Source organism: Macaca mulatta, chromosome 5 (assembly GCF_049350105.2).
Source record: "Macaca mulatta isolate MMU2019108-1 chromosome 5, T2T-MMU8v2.0, whole genome shotgun sequence".
NCBI classification, from domain to species: Eukaryota; Metazoa; Chordata; class Mammalia; order Primates; family Cercopithecidae; genus Macaca; species Macaca mulatta.
The window spans coordinates 62,913,249-62,931,779 of NC_133410.1; the positions used below are offsets into that span (position 1 = coordinate 62,913,249).

The 18,531-nt window shown below is 41.8% G+C and overlaps 1 protein-coding gene and 1 long non-coding RNA gene across 4 annotated transcripts in view; one reads left to right on the top strand and one right to left on the bottom strand.

Moving 5' to 3' along the window:
- Positions 1 to 18,531, bottom strand: part of MOB1B (MOB kinase activator 1B) — an 82,406-nt gene that overhangs the window by 54,400 nt on the left and 9,475 nt on the right. The window lies entirely within an intron of this gene.
- Positions 4,992 to 12,994, top strand: LOC144341166 (uncharacterized). The gene is made up of 3 exons (XR_013417943.1): positions 4,992 to 8,287; positions 11,924 to 12,025; positions 12,519 to 12,994. It is a non-coding gene; the product is annotated as an uncharacterized LOC144341166 (long non-coding RNA).

Here is an 18,531-nt window from a genome sequence, read left to right on the forward strand (position 1 = left end):
AAACAACAAGCATGCCATAAAAGCATATTCTTCACATGCACTAGCCACTGGACACTACTGTTTACTCATACTTTAGGGAAAGAGTTACTAAAAGAAAAAAACTCTTCATCCTGAAATAACTCAGAAACTAAAAACCCTAGCATGGCTTTCTATCAGACTCCATGAGAAAAGCAATAAATGAATTAAGAGAAGTGAAAAGTAACTTTAAATCTACCCCCAGAATCTAGTCACTTTTATAGCTCCATGTATGCCATCTACCTCCCAAACATGTTTATGTACACTAAATTATCAGTTTGTTGTCTGTAGTAAAATATAAAAAAAAAAAAAAAAACTAAGAAACAAGATACACACTTTGAGTTAAATATCTCACTTTGTGAAATCCACCCTTATAGACTATACTATATGCTAATCTTGGGAAAAAAGCATTATTTTTCTAGTGAATTGTTAAAATTTCATTTTAAAAATTTAAATTTTAAATTTTAAAACTTCATTCTAGCCAGGCACGGTGGCTCACGCCTGTAATTCCAACACTTTGGGAAGCTGAGGCAGGTGAATTGCTTAAGCCCAGGACTTCAAGACCACCCTGGGCAACATGGGGAGACCCCATCTCTACAAAAAATTTTAAAAATTAGCTTGGGGTGGTGACGTGTACCTGTGGTCCCAGCTACTCAGGAGGCTGAGGTAAGAGAATCACCTGAGCCCAGGAGGTAGAGGCCACAATGAGCAGTTGTTGAGCCACTGCACTGTAGACTCAGCCACAGAGCAAGACCTTATCTCCAAAAATAAAATAATAAAATTGGCCAGGTGCGGTGACTCACACCTGTAATCCCTTGGGAGGCCAAGGTGGGCAGATCACTTGAGGTCCTGAGTTCAAGACCAGCCTGGCCAACATGGGAAAATCCCTTCTCTACTAAAAACACAAAAATTAGCCGGGCGTGGTGGTGCACACTTGTAATCCCAGCTACTTGGGAGGCTGAGGCAAGGAGAATCACTTGAACCTGGGAGGTGGAGCTTGCAGTGAGCCAAGATCATGCCATTACACTCCAGCCTGGGTGACAGAGCAAGACTGTCTCAAAAAAAAAAAAAAAAAAGAAAGAAAAAGAAAAAAAGAAATGCAGGGGACAGAAATTATTTGGAAGAACCTTTACTATTATCTTGTTTATCTGGCATTAATTTTAAAAGTCCAAGAAGTTTTCGCAATTCTTTTTCTTAATGATGCAATGACAGTGGGAATGCAGGGAAATGAGCATTCTCATTCCCTGATAGAGGGAACACAATTTACAGGGCACATTGAAAAATAGGAAACTTGTGCCTGGTATATGACAATCCTGTAAAGAAGGCCGCTACAAAACTATGTGACAAAGACACAATAAATAAGGCTGAGTGCAGTGGCTCACGCCTGTAGTATCGGCATTTTGGGAGGCCAAGGTGGGAGGATCACTTGAACCTAGGAGTTCAAGACAAGCCTAGGTGACATAGCGAGACTTCACGTCTATTAAAAAAAAATTGTTTTTAATTTTAAAAATCCAATAAATAGGTATTCTAAACTCTTCTGTGCACAGTAGTCACCTTTTAATACTTTCCCTAAAATCTTTACAAGGGAAAAACATAAGATAGACTGAGGGGAATCACTCATACCCCACCACCCATGATGAAATTCTTGAAAATGTCAGGCCACGTGCAGTGGCTCATGCCTGTAATCCCAGCACTTTGGGAGGCTGAGGCAGGTGGATCACAAGGTCAAGAGTTCAAGACCAGCCTGAACAACATGGTGAAACCCCATCTCTACTAAAAATTAGCCAGGCACCGTGGTACACGCCTGTAATCCCAGCTACTCAGGAGGCTGAAGAAGAATCGCTTGAACCCAGGAGGCAGAGGTTGCAGTGAGCCGAGATAGCACCACTGCACTCCAGCCTGGGCAACGTAGCAAGACTCCATCTCAAAAAAAAAAAAATTCTTGAAAATGTCATTGATTAGTCAGGAAAAAAACTGTTACTAAGAGGCACTATGCTAGGTGGTAGAGATTTAAAACAAACAGTTTTTGAAAATGCCCCATCTTCAAAGAGATCATACACATGACAGTAGGGGTAATGCAACGTCTTTTTGGAAAGGGCTATTATAAGGACTATAAAGGGCACTGAAATGGTATCTAACAAATTGGGAAGTGGGCTCAGGCCAGGGAAAATGTTGGCTTCTGAGCTAAAGAAATGGGGGTGGGGAGAAGAGCAGTCCAGCCAGAATAACAGGAACAGCATTTACAAAGGCAGAAAGACGTGGGAGCAAAGCAGGTTGAGAGAAATGCAAATAAAATCGCTGAACGCTGTGGGGGAGGGAAACTGGAACAGAAGGCACAGATGAGGCTGGAGTGGTAAGCAAACATCTCAGGGAGGCCTTCAATGCCTTAGAGTTTTGCAGACCACTTCCAGCCCATTCCAATATCTACCTGAAATGTCCAAGTGAACTGTAGGAAGAGGGTGCACTGAAGGATTCCTGCCACTTCCTTTTCGTATTAAAAACCAAGATGCTCAAGTAGAACAGCAGTGGCAGCAATGCCAAGAACAAGCAGGGCAGGCTCTCGCATCCACACAATAAAAACAGCCTCTGATTAAAATCCGGAAGCACAATTCGGCAAAATTCTTGCTGTTTTGAACAGGTGAATGTACTACACATATTTATAACTGTGGTATTGACAGCATTTTTTTTTTTTTTTTTTTTTGAGACAGATTCTCACTCTGTTGCCCAGGCTGGGATGCAGTGGCATGATCTCGGCTCACTGCAACATCTGCCTCCTCGGTTCAAGCAATTCTCCTGCCTCAGTCTCCCGAGTAGCTAGGATTACAGGCGAGTGCCACCACGCCTGGCTAATTGTTGTATTTTTAGTAGAGACGGGGGTTTCATCATGTTGGCCAGGCTGGTCTCAAACTCCTGAACTCAGATGATCTGCCCACCTCAGTCTCCCAAAGTGCTGGGATTACAGGCATGAGCCACCGCGCCCGGCTGACGGCAATTTTTTTTTCTTTATATTCGTAATTGTAGATGAATACAGACTGCAATTATATCACACATACACCCAAAAAAGTTTGCATACTCCATGCAGTATCTTGCAATGCAAGGGTCTTTAATCATCATTAGCCAGAGGACTTAGAGCTAAGAGTTAAAAACAAACATTAACGAGTACATCTATGTAACACGCTGGTTTCCAGTGCTAAGATTCTTGAGGACAGAGATCGCATCTTGTTTATTTCTAAACCCCTTCCTTTCTCCTCCTACCACGCCTAACACTTTGCTTTTATACACAGGAGGTGTTCAATAAATGTTTATTTTATTATGTAATAATGCCATACATTTGTAAGATAGCTAAAAAAAATTGGAATGCACAGTTTATACGCTGGGCTTGGGAATTTCATGAGCGGAGATAATGACAGTGTTTATACAGGACTCTGGTTTATGAAAAGCTTTTCTGGTTTATGAAAAGCTTTCATATACATTCTGTCATTCAAGTCTCACATTAACCCAATGGAAGAAGCATTTGTTACCCTCCAGTAGGCAGAGGAAATAGAAACTAAGAAATTAAGTCATCTGCCCAAGGTCACATAGCTAGTGACAGACCAAAGATTGTGAGTCTCAGGTTTCCTCACTCATAGGCCACTGTTCTCTCCCACGACAATTTTCAGTTAATTTAAAAGAAAAAAAAAAAAAAGGCTGTAATCCCAGCACTTGGGAGGCCAAGGTGGACGGACTGCTTGAGCACAGGAGTTCAAGACCAGCCTGGGTAACATGGCAAAAACGTCTCTACAAAAAATACAAAAATTATCCAGGCATGGTGGCACACACCTAAAATCCCGGCTACTCAGGAAGCTGAGGTGGAAGGATCACTTGAGCCCAGGAGGTTGAGACTGCAGTGAGGTGAGATGGTACCACTGCATTGCAGCTTGGGTGACAGAGTAAGACCCTGTCACACACACAAAAAAGAAAATTACTGAAAACATACTTGCTAAGCAATGTCCTAATGTGCTGGGAAATAAAACGGTGAACAAACCCTCAGTCCAGGAGGAGAAAACTTAGAATCCAGAAGGAGAAAAAAAGACCTTAAACAAGAAAATAATTGCAAGTATGAAAGGACAGTAAGGGGATCGACACTGAGGCTCCTTTATTGGGAATCTCTCAAAGACAGAACTGGTGTTATATTGAATCCACGGATTTTTCTTATTTACCTTATTTCAAACCATTTAAATTAATACACAGGCATCCACTTTGGAAGGTGCTTTCAAATCACCTAGGGATCTTATTAAAATGCATTATAATCCAATGATTAGGACCTGAAATCCTGCATTTCGAACATACTCCTAAGTGGTGCCAAAGATCCACACTTTGAGAATCTACAGCAGACTTCTCAAGGATTATGGTTATGTAGAGACACTGATCCCCTCAGTCCTAAGAGTACCTTCTGCCACCAGCGGGCCAAGAACAGTTTTTCTTCTGCTACATAAAATGACAGTGGTATTTTTCTTCCTTAATGTTAAGTGATATTTAAAAAAAGGCAAAGACATCACTAACAAGTATAGTTATCCCCTTACAAATACATCCCCACTTGAAAGAAAGCTAAAATCAATAGAGCTCACCAGGCGTGGTGGCTCATGCCTGTAATCCCAGCACTGTGGGAGCCTGATGAGGGCAGACCACCCAAGGTCAGGCATTCGAGACCAGCCTGGTCAACATGGTGAAACCCTGTCTCTACTAAAAATACAAAAATTAGCCGGGCACACACCTATAAATATCTGCTGCTTGGGAGGCTGAGGCAGGAGAATCACTTGAACCCAGGAGGTGGAGGCTGCAGTGAGCCCAGATTGAGCCATTGCACTCCAGACTGAGTGACAAAGCAAGACTGCGTCTCAAAAAAATAAAAAGAAAAATAAAATAAAATCAATAGAGCTCAACTAAAGCAAATTTTGGTTCCCAAATGTCTAGCTGTTTAAAACTGTAGGTTTTTGGTATAGTTTGTTTCTAACTATAATTAGAAATATAATTTTTTAAAAATGTTGGTTCTTCAACCCAAATGTCCATCAATGATAGACTGGATTAAAAAAATGTGGCACATATACACCATGGAATACTATGCAGCCATAAAAAAGGATGAGTTTGTGTCCTTTGCAGGGACATGGATGAAGCTGGAAACCATCATTCTCAGCAAACTATCACAAGGACAGAAAACCAAACACTGCATGTTCTCACTCATAGCTGGGAACTGAACAATGAGATCACTTGGACACAGGGCTGGGAATATCACACACTGGGGCCTGTTGAGGGCTGGGAGAGGGACAGCATTAGGAGAAATACCTAATGTAAATGATGAGTTATGGGTGCAGCAAACCAACATGGCACATGTATTCCTATGTATCAAATCTGCACATTGTGCACATGTACCCTAGAACTTGTATAATTTTTTTAAAAAAAGTTGGTTCTTGATGGCTTGCTATTTTCCAAATGAAACACTTGAGAGGAGCCGGGCACATTCCTCAGCCCCGGGCTCAAAACAAACAAGCCCAATACAAACACATCCCATCCTCCCATCCCACCACATACCGCCATATATCTCTCAAACTTCCTGAGCCCAGTACAAACACATCCCATCCTCCCATCCCACCACATATCGCCATATATCTCTCAAACTTCCTGAGCCCAGTACAAACACCACCTGGAAAAGTCTCCTATAAGGAGGCAGCCGTTCAAAGTTTTACTGAAAGCGCGGGAACCAAAAGAATTCCTTTGTTCCCCTGTAACTTTCGGGCTATAAAAAGCAAACACTCACATTGTTCGGGGCCCTCTTGTATGCTGTGTAATGGAGGGACCAAGTTCGAACTTGTCGTAAAGATCCTTGCCGCTTGGCTTTGACTCTGGACTCTGGTGGTCTTCTTTGGGGAATAGAGGGTCTGGGCATAACACACTGATGAGGATTAAAGGGCTGAAGAGTCTAAGCCACTGCAGCAGACCTCAAAATATTGCTCTGAATTGGTCTGTTGTCCACTGACTCAAAAGTACAATTCCTAAGAGTTGAAAATAAGACAACTGAGTATTTGGCAGGTATGGAGAAGGGTTAATGACAATGGAATCAGGCATGTGTGAGCAAAAACTATAACCACAGGGAGTTTTTAAACAAAGAGCTATTTCAGTAGTTGAATCTAACACTACAGAGCTCTAGCAAACAAATGGATTCCCTAAACAGCAGGAGGGTTATGCTGTTGCTCATCTGTTTGAAACATGATCCCAAACATCACAAAGTTGCCTTAAAATACCTTTCCCCCTATTGTTTCTATTGAATTACTCTTTATTTACAGAGGTTTACATTTCCACTAAGTTATAGTGTTACCTATTTCTACAAAAGAAGATTTACATAAAAAATATTCCTCCTAATGCCCAATACTATAATACTATAACTACTAAACTATTATCATCAAATTTCAATTTGGGAACAACAAAAAGACAGGCAGACAGATACAAGGGTAGCAATAAAAGAAAATTTGACCAGGCAAGGTAGCTCATGCCTATAATCCCAGCACTTTGGGAGTCTGAGGCAGGCAGATCGCTTAAGCCCAGGAGTTGGAGACCAGCCTGGGAAACATGGCAAAACTTCGTCTCTACCAAAAATACAAAATATTGGCCAGGCGTGGTGGTGCGTGCCTGCAGTCCCAGCTACTCAAGGGGCTGAGGTGGGAAGATGGCTTTAGGCCAGGAAGTCAAGGCTGCAGTGAACTGAGGCTGTGCCACTGCACTCCAGCCCTCCAGCCTGGGAAACAGAACAAGACTCTGTCCCAAAAAGGAAAATTCAACCTTTCCATTACAAATAGTAACAATAATGCTACTTGGCTATCAGACACTTAAGACTATGATAGGGTCTGGAGGCAGGGAACATAAAGCCGACTCACACTTCAGCTATGACAGGAAAATCCTCTCCATGGGACATAGGCCAAGTAAATGACTTTGTAACTGTACTTCATCTCGCCATTTACATAGGGTATACTCAAGTAACTAATGGAATCCTCTAGAGGATATTTAAACGCCCATGAATTCTGTAATGGGGCCCATGAGCCCCTATGCTCAGGCCCGCTCCCACACTGTGGAGTGTACTTTCATTTTCAATAAATCCCGTCATGCCTTCCTTGCTTTGTGCATTTTGCCCAATTCTCTGTTCAAGACGCCAAGAACCTGGATACCCTCCATCCCTGACATATTTTGGCAAGCCAGCCAGGAGGAGAGGTCAGCCCAAAGGGATTTATTTTTCTCCTTTCTCCTTTTCCTTTCTGCTCCATACAGGGGAATCTCTCTCTCTTTTCCTTTCCGACTTGGGACCCTTGGTGGGCAGCACCTAAACACAGAGACAACTACATGCTTCTGGCCACGGCCAGTGGAACTAAGAGGTTTCCATGCGGAGAAGCCTAACTGCCACCTTCCGGTTCGCTTAAGGAACCTGGGTCTTTTTCATTTTTCCTTTCCTTCTTTTTCAGTCTTTCAGCAGCTGTTTATAACTGCCGTGCCCCAAAGGGGGAAGGACCTGTTTTGTCTTTTTTTTTAATCTTTTCCTCACGTGGTCCCTGATTCCTACATTGGCACAGCTCAGAGAAAACTCACATGTTTCAGACGACTTAAAGCTTCTTTTCTTATGCTAACTACTTCCCTTAACAAACTTAACTGGCTAAGGACAAAAAGGTCCACCTGACATCCAGTTCTTCTCATTACACTTCATGGTTATTCTTAGAAAGTTCACATTAGGCTCTGGAGGGGAAAACCTGCATGTGGCACCGGTGCCCACCTAAGGTCAGAGACATCTGACACACTAAGATCGGACCCCACAGGAGGACGCTCTGGGGCATCCTGTGGACCTCAGCCTCCCCATAGAGGATACTCTTGCAGAGGTTCTGAGGTCTAGAGGTTCTGAGCCCTCCTTAGAATTCTCTTGCAGTTGTAACGCTGCTTGGCCCCAAAACTGTTTGGAATCTGGAGCTTACTGTTTAATGGGAAAGGGGGATGGTGTTGCATGTATCCAGACTTTTGTGCTGCATTCTAAGCAGGGGGCCTGACTAACGTGACGTTCTCCTTTGGTACTGTTTGGCCCCAGTGCTCTTCGGAGTCTGGGGAGGTTTTGCCTTTAATAATCAAACTGCCACGGAGACTGCTTTCCCAGAAATTTTGGTTCACAGCCTTCATTGGATTATCTATCGGAGCAAAGTAGAACTGGCAAGCTTGTATTGCTACCTCATGGCTAAGCTTCCAAGCAACTGGATCTTCGTTTGTATGTATACATGTCTAGATGTATTTATTCATATGTACACTTATTGTTATATGTTGTGTCTACCAAAATTGGCTTATAAGAGTGTTCATAAATTAAGTCTAAACAATTTTCAAGTTCACGTGACTTAAAAGTAAAACTCTACTAAACAAACTAGCTTTAAAATTGTTGGTGGAATAAAAATAGAAATGCCTTCAGAATTGTCAGCATACATTTTGTCTGAATTTTACATTTGTCTTTGCTAGATATTTTTAAATGTCAGTGTTAATTTGAGCTTGCCTCTCATTCTATTCAAAGTCTCACTGGGATAAATGCACATCTGATAGCTTCCTTTGGAAGGACTAATCAGAAACTCAAAAGAATGCAGACGTTTGCCTCCCACCTACCTATGATCTGAAAGCCCCCAACCCCCTCCCCACCTCGAGTTGTCCTGACTTTCCAGAACGAACCAATGTTCATTTTATATGTGTTGGTTGATGTCTCGTGTCTCCCTTGTTAAAAGTGAAAATTAAGTACAGCGAATGGGATAAATGTTTTAGGTAAACTTTTTGTGTAAATTAAAATCTTAAAAGTTATTTTTGATGCTCATTTAATATCTGGGTCATCTTCAACTAAGAAATGGTTGTGATATGGGGAAATACGTTTCTAAAATTGTGGAATTGTTCTTATCTATAAATGCCCATATCTGATAGTACAGGATTTCTTGCTTTTTAGGGTTTCACTGAAGTTTAGGTTGCTAAGGATAAGAATTTTAGTTAACACGTAATTCTGTATACAAAATGTGCCAGAAAGGATTATTAGTGGAAGAAATAATAATTTTGTCTAATTCAGAAGTTATCTAAAAGTTAGTTCAAATTATAGATTTAAAAGGTTATTTATGAAATAATATAGTAAGGAGTCATTAAGTAGGGGAGAAAGATGTGGGAAAAGTTTAAATAATAAAATATTTTTAAAAATCTGATATAGAATTGAAGACATTAGGCTAATTAACATTTTCATAGTTAAAGCTCTTAGTCTTGATTAAAGTAAAATAAGAAGTACTGTAAAGAAATGCGGGCCAGGCACAGTGACTCACACCTGTAATCCCAGCACTCTGGAGGCCAAGGTGGGTGACTCACGAGGTCAGGAGTTCGAGATCAACCTGGCCAATACGGTGAAACCCTGTCTCTACTAAAAATACAAAAATTAGCCGGGCACAGTGGCACGTGCCTGTAATCCCAGCTACTTGGGAGGTTGAGGCAGGAGAATTGCTTGAACCCAGGAGGCAGAGGTTGCAGTGAGCCGAGATCGCACCACTGCACTCCAGTCTGGGTGACAGAGCAATACTCCGTCTCAGAAAAAAAAAAAAGGATGCATCAGCAGTTTGCCAATTCTTTTTTTAATATAGTTAAGCCTGAAGCTGGATTTACTGTGGAGCCAAATTTCACACACATGCTTGCATTGCTTCACACTGTTTACTGTTTTGCATGGATAGTGCTGGCACTGGAGTACTTACTGGTCATGTGCCTAACGTGGATTTCTTCATTGCATAGAATGTGAAACAGTATTGGTAAACTAACGGATATTAAATTGTGTATCAGGAATAAAATATTCATTATGTGAGTTTTCTGGGGTCCTAGGTAACACTGTAGGAAAATTTAGGGTTGGTTTCCTGTTTATTTGTTTTTGCTTCTAGTTTTCATTCATTTGCTGTTTATTCTCCTCTGGTTTTGCTTGTGTATGCATATATTTAAAAAAACCACGATTTTTTTAGTTCCTAGTGGAAGGCTTTTATTTGGTTCCGTGAATAGTTATTTTCTTTTTTTTTTTTTTTTTTTTGAGACGGAGTCTGGCTCTATCACCCAGGCTGGAGTGCAGTGGTGCAATTTCGGCTCACTGCAAGCCATTCTCCTGCCTCAGCCTCGGGACTACCGGCACCCGCCACCACACCCAGGTATTTTTTTTGTTTTTAGTAGAAACGGAGTTTCACCGTGTTCGCCAGGATGGTCTCAATCTCCCGACCTTGTGATCCACCCGTCTTGGCCTCCCAAAGTGCTGGGATTACAGGCGTAAGCCACCGCGCCTGGCCAGTTATTTTGTTTCTGATGCATTTCTAGCAAGTCATCATTCGTTCCATTTATCTGGAATTCCTAAACTACCTTTATCAGGCAGTAGGAATTAATGGAGCACACCAGCTTTTTATCGTTAAACTAACTTTTTGGATTTTAGGCTTCCTAATACTTTAACTGTGTTGAGTATTCTTATAAATAGAATTTGAGTCATATTTATCTTTCTCTGCCTAACTTGCCCCCAAATTTGTAAACTATTTGTGAGTATTCTTAATTCATGGCAATGTGTTTGCCTGCACACAGTCAAGCAGGATCGCTAGGACCACTCAGAGAACTCAGAAAACTGGCATGCCGGCAAAAGGGTAAGAATTTCTTACCAGTCAATCTCTGGCTTCTTTCTCTGTGCAAACTAGTTAAATATAAAGTAAAAGTCACTGTTTATCTCCTCTGTAAAGTTTTAAATTAATTGCTTTAATAATAATAAGCTGGGTGCAGTGGCTCATTCCTGTAATCCCAGCTCTTTGGGAGGCTGAGGCAGGCGGATCATCTGAGGTCAGGAATATGAGACCAGCCTGGACAAGATGGTAAAACCCCATCTCTACTAAAAATACAAAAATTAGCCAGGCGTGATGGGGCACGCCTGTAATCCCAGCTACTCAGGAGGCTGAGGCAGGAAATCGCATGAACCCAGGAGGCAGAGGTGCAGTGAGCAGAGAGAGAGACTCTGTCGAAGGAGAAGGAGAGGAGGAGGAAGCGGAAGAGGAAGAGGAGCTTAAATCAAATATTTTGTCAGAAAAGTGAAAAGCTTAATGTCTTTTATTTAGTTCATGTGACTTGAGTAATATTTGGGAAATAAGGATGGTTTTAAAGATTATTGGTAAAATATGTCTTCAAAATGTAAATATGTGGTCTAAATTATGTTCAAATATTAGGTTTGTTAGATGCTTTAGGGTCATAAGCTGCTTCATTGGTTTTTGAAAATTGTTTAACTTGCCTGTTTTCCAGCTAGGTAAGCCTGGGGACATGTGGAGTTGGCCATACCCCTAGCTATGACTATATATCAAACCTTACTGAACATAACTCACTAGGTTCTACATTAAAATTAAAATTGCTAAGAGCTGCCATTATAACATGAAATTAAGACTACTAGAAACAGTTTTATAGCTGGGTGCAGTGGCTCACGTCTGCAATCCCAACACTGTGGGAGGCCGAGGCAGGCAGGTCACCTGAGGTCAGGAGTTCCAGACCAGCCTGGCCAACATGTGGAAACCCCGTCCCCACTAAAACTACAAAAATTAGCCTGGTGTGGTGGTGCGCACCTGTAGTCCAGGCTACTTGGGAGGCTGAGGGAGGAGAATCACTTGAACCCGGAAGGCAGAGGTTGCAGTGAGCCGAGATAGCGCCACTGCACTCCAGCCTGGGCAACAGAGCGAGACTCCATCTCAAAACAACAACAAAAAAAGAAACAGTCTTACATACAATGTGTGTAAGAATAGTAGAATGTGGGGGTTTTTTTGGTAAAAGGTTATAAAAGGTTTTTACTTCTTTAAAATTTCTGAGTCATCATTTTGGCAAAATAAATAATTTACAGGAATCTGGAATTCCAAAAGCAAACTTCAGTTTCAAAATTGTCTTCCCTAATGCCTGGCTTTGTGGATGGATCAGAGGGCCCCCGAAAACATCCCGAAAAAAGGTAAACAGGATTATCTGACATGTTTAGGTACATGGGATTGCCAAAATTACGTTCAATCTTCTTTAGAATATATTTTTGTGAATAATATATGTTCCAAAATTGTATGGGATTTCTAAAATCCCAAAGTCTAAGTTTGGTTATTAAGTTATCATAAACCACAGAAATAACCAAATTTCCTTGTATAAAGCTACTAACCCAAGTAAAACCAAAAAAAATTAAATATCAAGAAGATACTTTGTCCAATTTTCATTTTAAACCAACTGATACTGAAATTGTTTAAGATAGTTTATCAATGCTTGATCCCACATTCCTGGGAAAATAATTAAAGCTTCAGATACATTTGGTCACCTGGTGGGCCACTTAAACATTTTACAAAGGGATTTCATTCAATTGTTATTTTCAATGCGTGTTTTCTGGTTGTATGAAAGTTTTCCCATGCAAGAGGACTGATGTTAAAACAGCAGATTATTATACTATAGTGTATTTTTACCAGGTAAAGAAAGCTTTTTATGGTTTGGATCTCCTGAGAACATCAGAAAAAGACTGTCCTTCCCATCCACACTACAACAAAACTTCGGGACCCTGAACTTTGGGTTCATAATCTCACAACTGAGAGGGCTCCCTCCATACTTTTGGAACTGTGCACCCATTTGAACCCTTGAGGTAAAGCTAACCAAGGAAATTTCTCCCAAGAAAAAGATGACATCCTTGATGTGAACAGTTTTTCCCCAAGTTCAGAGATTAAAACTTCTACTAACATGAAACTCTTATCTTTGAATGTTTTTCTTGCTTATGCATCTATGAACAATAGAAGAGGAAAAGGGGTCTGTTATGTGCACTAATGGGATGTACTTTTATTTTTGAAGGAGTCTGCAGTCAGCCTTATACTTTGATACATAAAAGATGAAGACCCAATGTAGGTAAGAAACTTTAATGGTACATACATTGCCTCATAATCAGTCAAAAACAAAACACTGGTTCACTACTCTTAAACCATATCATGGGTTAAAGAAAACACTGCCAGGAGGCCTTCACTGTTCTAAAAGGGCATCATTTGTTAGGTCCTTTTCCCATGGTTTAAAGTAAAAGAAGTAGTGATTAGAAATGTATCCCTCATAAGACTCTATAGCAAATTCTACTGTAAAGGCTACAGTTACACAACAGACTTTAAATTCTCTTGTGAAAGTTATAATAGAATTGGCTGAACAGAGAAGTATGTGAATAGCTGCTGGCACTTGTGGCCTATGGAGAAATACATCAGTGGCAGGCCAGGCGCAGTGGCTCATGCCTGTAATCCCAGCAGTTTGAGAGATCGAGGCAGGTGGATTACCTGAGGTCAGGAGTTTGAGACCAGGCTGGCCAACATGGTGAAACCCCATCTCTACTAAAAATACAAAAACTTAACTGGGTGTGGTGGCACATGCCTGTAATCCCAGTCACTTGGGAGGCTGAGGCAGGAGAATTGCTTGAAATCTGGAAGGCAGAGGTTGCAGTGAGCCGAGATCATGCCATTGCACTCCAGCCTGGGCAACACAGCAAGACTCTGTCTCAAAAAAAAAAAGAAAAAAGAAATTCAGTGGCAGGGGATTAACAAAGATTGCTTAGTCAAGTGAGTAAACTCTTTAGTTCATTTTTTGATCTATTTGATTTTAGGATGTTTGTTTTATGGGGATCTTGGGTAAGGAACTCTTGGTATTACCCTCCCAGTAGTCATAATAATAGTCTCTCTGGTGCACTGCATTCTCTCAAAGGTTTTAAATGCTAGCATGCAGCCATCTCTAGAATGTCATATGGTCTCTCTTCAACTGAAATAAGAGCTGAAAGAAATGTGTTACCATGAGGACACCATAACCTATGAATGACGTGCTGAGACCAGAAACCCAAAATAATGGTAACTGAGAGTAATGCTAAGGCCCTAAATTTTGGTCACACGCTCACCTAAGTAAGAACCTGACCAAAAAGGGGGAATTTTTTAAACAAAATTCTGGGAGGCCATTGTTTTGGACTAAGCTCATGCACGAGGCCCCAATAGACCAAACAAAACTAAAATGGAGTCGTCTGTGCTGAGACTTTAAGGAAACACACAGATTCTAGAATAGACCAGGTTTTGTTTTCTCTCCTTTAAACTCTGTAACAAACATTCCTGACAGCATTGGTACCCACCCTCTGAAGGCCCCATTAAATCTTTTAACCAAATTCACTTCCTCTTGCCTACCGAACACCAAACTTCAGATGATCATGCAATAAAGGTTCTAGCCAGTTCCAGGTGAAGACACCACCCCCGGCCATCAAGGAGCTACCCTGCCTCCACTAGACAGAGCAGGGAGAGAGTTCCACAATCCCCAATAGGTAGGGACTATGCCTCAAGCCAGCATGAAACAAGCTATAGAAAAAAAAAAAAAGACCAACAGTCCCTCTGCCTCCTATCAAGATTTCTCGGGATCACATGTCTCAGGGGCAGATGAGGTAGGAAAATAGGGTCTGGAGGCATGGAACATAAGGCCAATTCACACTTCAGCTATGACAGGAAATATCCTCTCCATGGGGTGTAGACCAAGTAAATGACTTTGTAACTTTACTTCATTCTCTCCATTTACATAGGGTGTACCTGAACTAATGGAATCCTCTAAAAAGTATTTAACCTCCCTTACATAGGGCATACTCGAAGTAACTAATGGAATCCTCTAGAAGATATTTAAACTCCCCAAAATTCTGTAACAGGGCCCTTGAGCCCCCATGCTCAGGCCCGCTCCCACTGTGGTGTGTACTTTCAAGTTCAATAAATCCCGTCATGCCTTCCTTGTTTTGTCTGTGGGTTTTGTCCAATTCTTTGTTCAAGATGCCAAGAACCTAGACACCCTGCACCAGTGACACTATTACCTAAATAATGCTTGTTTACCTTCAAACTCCTGCTTTTAAGTTGTAACCTCAAAATATCAAAATAGCACTAACACATACCATAACAAATCTATAGCAATTGGCTATGATTTAAATAATCATAAGTGGTTTATAAAAAATAACAGCTGCTAGCAATTATCATTGTTAAGATAATGATAATAACCTAAGTATCACTGTTGCACATAAGTCCAGTTGATTGAGCTAGGCCTTCTACATTCAGTATCCTCCCAACATTTCTGAAGCATTGATCCTAAACATAGGATTCATAGGAAAAAAACACATTACTGTCACACACGTACCACACACAACTGAATCTCAGACTGCTTTCATCTTTTATATTGCTACAGGAGGGGCCCACACAGCCCCAAGGAGAGGAGGTGGGGCAGTAACAGCACTATACAACAGCTTAGGCCCAGGCCAGAGAGGGTGGCCAGACAGGGTCAAGAGAACAGCTATAGTACAGGGACAGAGGAAACAACTATCTGAGAATGATCAGTCAGGTTTCTTACAACAAAGAAAAACATAGGAAAGGAGAAGGCTAGAATGAACCCTGTGCCACTGGCTTGCAACTGAAGTAGTGATGTGAACTCATTTAATATACACAGATAGATATAGATAAAAATAGTTGGATATAAATGAATATATTTTTTAGTACGGTCCAATGAGAGAGCCTGGGATCAGCAACACATCTGTAATCAGCATACCTACACCTAGATTTTGGTTTCTAAATATCGTTCTCCACTGAGCAGAACCAATGTCCTCAGATAAATGTCTATTTCCTGGACTGGGGAAGAAAAAGTATAAGATAAAAAATATTTTGTTGTGCCAGGAAGGAAGGAAGTGCTCAAAAGAGGATGGAAACAAGTCAAAGAAACACAGAAGCCAACTCACTGAAGAACATGGGAATCCTTATATCCACACTGCCTTAGTCACTTTAGGCTGTTATAACAAAGTACCTCAGACTGCGTAACTTACAAGCAACAGAAATTTATTGCTCACAGTTAAAAAGACGGTATAGTTCAAGATCAAGTCACCAGCAGATTTGATGTGTGGTGAAGTCCTCATAAATGGCTCCTTCCATGTGTGCTCACATGGTAGAAGGGCAAAGAGGCTAACATGTTTCCTCAGGCCTCTTTATCAGGGCACTAATACCATTATTGAGGGGTCTAGCCCTCCACCTGATCACCACCCAAAGGCTCTGTCTTCTAATACCATCACCTTGGTGATCACTTTCAACATACGAATTTTAGAGGGATACAAACATTCAGATCACAGCACACATTGGCATTAAAAAAAAAAAGAAGAAGAAGAGCAAATTCCTCCTTACAGTAAAATTACCAACTAATAAATTTAGAAGCAATGACAGAATTAGCACTTTGGCAATCATCATAGTAACAATTTAGACAAGAAACATCAATGAACACTAAAACTAGTGTGTGAAAACAGAATGAGGAATGGGAGAGCTACATACTACCAAAATATCACCCCATAAAATATTAATAACAAAAAATAATAAGAACCTTATAGTGGAGAATCCTGGTAAACACATTAATCAAAGGATCAAAGTTAACACCACCAATAATGGACAAATAGACACTATATGCATCTGATAAGATGCAGTAAGAAAAATGCACATCACCTGGGCACAGTGGCTCACACCTATAATCCCAGCACTTTGGGAGGCCAAGGAGGGAGGATTGCTTGAGCCCAGGAGTTCGAGACCAGCCCTGGCAACATGGGCTGTCTCTATAAAAAATTTAAAAATTGGCCAGGCGCGGTGGCTCAAGCCTGTAATCCCAGCACTTTGGGAGGCTGAGACGGGCGGATCACGAGGTCAGGAGATCGAGACCATTCTGGCTAACACGGTGAAACCCCGTCTCTACTAAAAAATACAAAAAAACTAGCCGGGCGAGGTGGCGGGTGCCTGTAGTCCCAGCTACTCGGGAGGCTGAGGCAGGAGAATGGCGTAAACCCGGGAGGCAGAGCTTGCAGTGAGCCGAGATTGCGCCACTGCACTCCAGCCTAGGCGACAGAGCGAGACTCCATCTCAAAGAAAAAAAAAAATTTAAAAATTAGCAGGGTGTGGCAACACGCACCTGTGGTCCCTGCTACTTGGGAGGCCGAGGTGGGAGGATTGCTTGAGCCTGGGAGATAGAGGCTACAGTGAGCCATGGTCGCACCACAGCATTCCAGCCTGGGCAACAGAGTGAGACTATCCCAAAAAATACATAGATACATACATACATACATATATACACACACACACACACACACACACACAAACATACATAAGAAAAACTTACATGGCTTCTGTGATGTTGCTCAAATGCGTAACTCAAATGCACAAGGAAACATCAGAGAAACTCAAAGGGAGGAATGTTCTACAAAATGGCCTGTAATCCTCAAAAATGTAAAGGTCATGAAAGTCAAGGAAAGACTGACAGTAAACTATTTCAGTTTGAAAAACACAGGCTGGGCCTGGTGGCTCACGCCTGTAATCTCAGCACTTTGGGAGGCCAAGGCCGGGCAAATTGCTGGAGCCCAGAAGTGCAAGACCTGCCTGGGCAATATGGTGAAACCCCATCTCCACCAAAAAAAAAGATTAGCCGGGCGTGGTGGAACGTGCCTATAGTCCCAGCTACTCAGGAGACTGAGATGGGAGGATCCCTTGAGCCCAGAAAGTCGAGGCTGCAGTGAGCTGAGATTGGGCCACTGCACTCCAGCTTGGCAACAGAGCAAGACTCTGTAAGAAGAAAAGAAAAAAGAAAAACACTACAGACATATGTGGATGCAATACATGATTCATGACTGGATCCTTTTGCTGAAGATGACATTGTTAAAGCAACAGATGAAACTCAATGGGGTTTCTGGATAAGGAATACGTGGAGGTTCTTTACACTGTTCTTTGCAACTTTTCGGAAAGTTGAAAAATGCTTCAAAATTAAATTTAAGGCCGGGCATGGTGGCTCACGCCTGTAATCCCAGCACTTAAGGAGGCTGAGGCCGGTGGATCACCTGAGGACAAAGTTGAGACCAGCCTGGTCAACATGGTGAAACCCCATTTCTATTAAGAATACAAAAATTAGCCGGCCATGGTGGCGGGAGCCTGTAATCCCAGCTACTTGGGAGGCTGAAGCAGGTGAATTAACTGAACCCAGGAGGCAGAGAATGCAGTGAGCCGAGATCATACCACTGCACTCCAGCCTGGGAGACAGAGCGAGACTCCATCTCAAAAAAAAACAAAAAACAAAAAATTAAATTTAAAAATCACTTCTGTAAATGAATGTATTTCACAGCTATACTTATACTAAAATGTGTTGTAAAAGACGGCCCTAAGGCTGGGCACGATGACTCACGCCTGTAATCCCAGCACTTTGGGAGGCTGAGGCAGGTAGATCACTTGAGGCCAGGAGTTCAAGACCAGCCTGGCCAACATGGTGAAACTCTGTCTCTGCTAAAAATACAAAAATGAGCTCGGCATGGTGGCAGGCGCCTGCAGTCCCAGCTACTCTGGAGGTTGAGGCGGGAGAATCACTTGAACCCAGGAGGCGGAGGTTGCAGTGAGTCGAGATCGTGGCATTGTGCCTGGGAGAGAGAAAGAGGCCCTG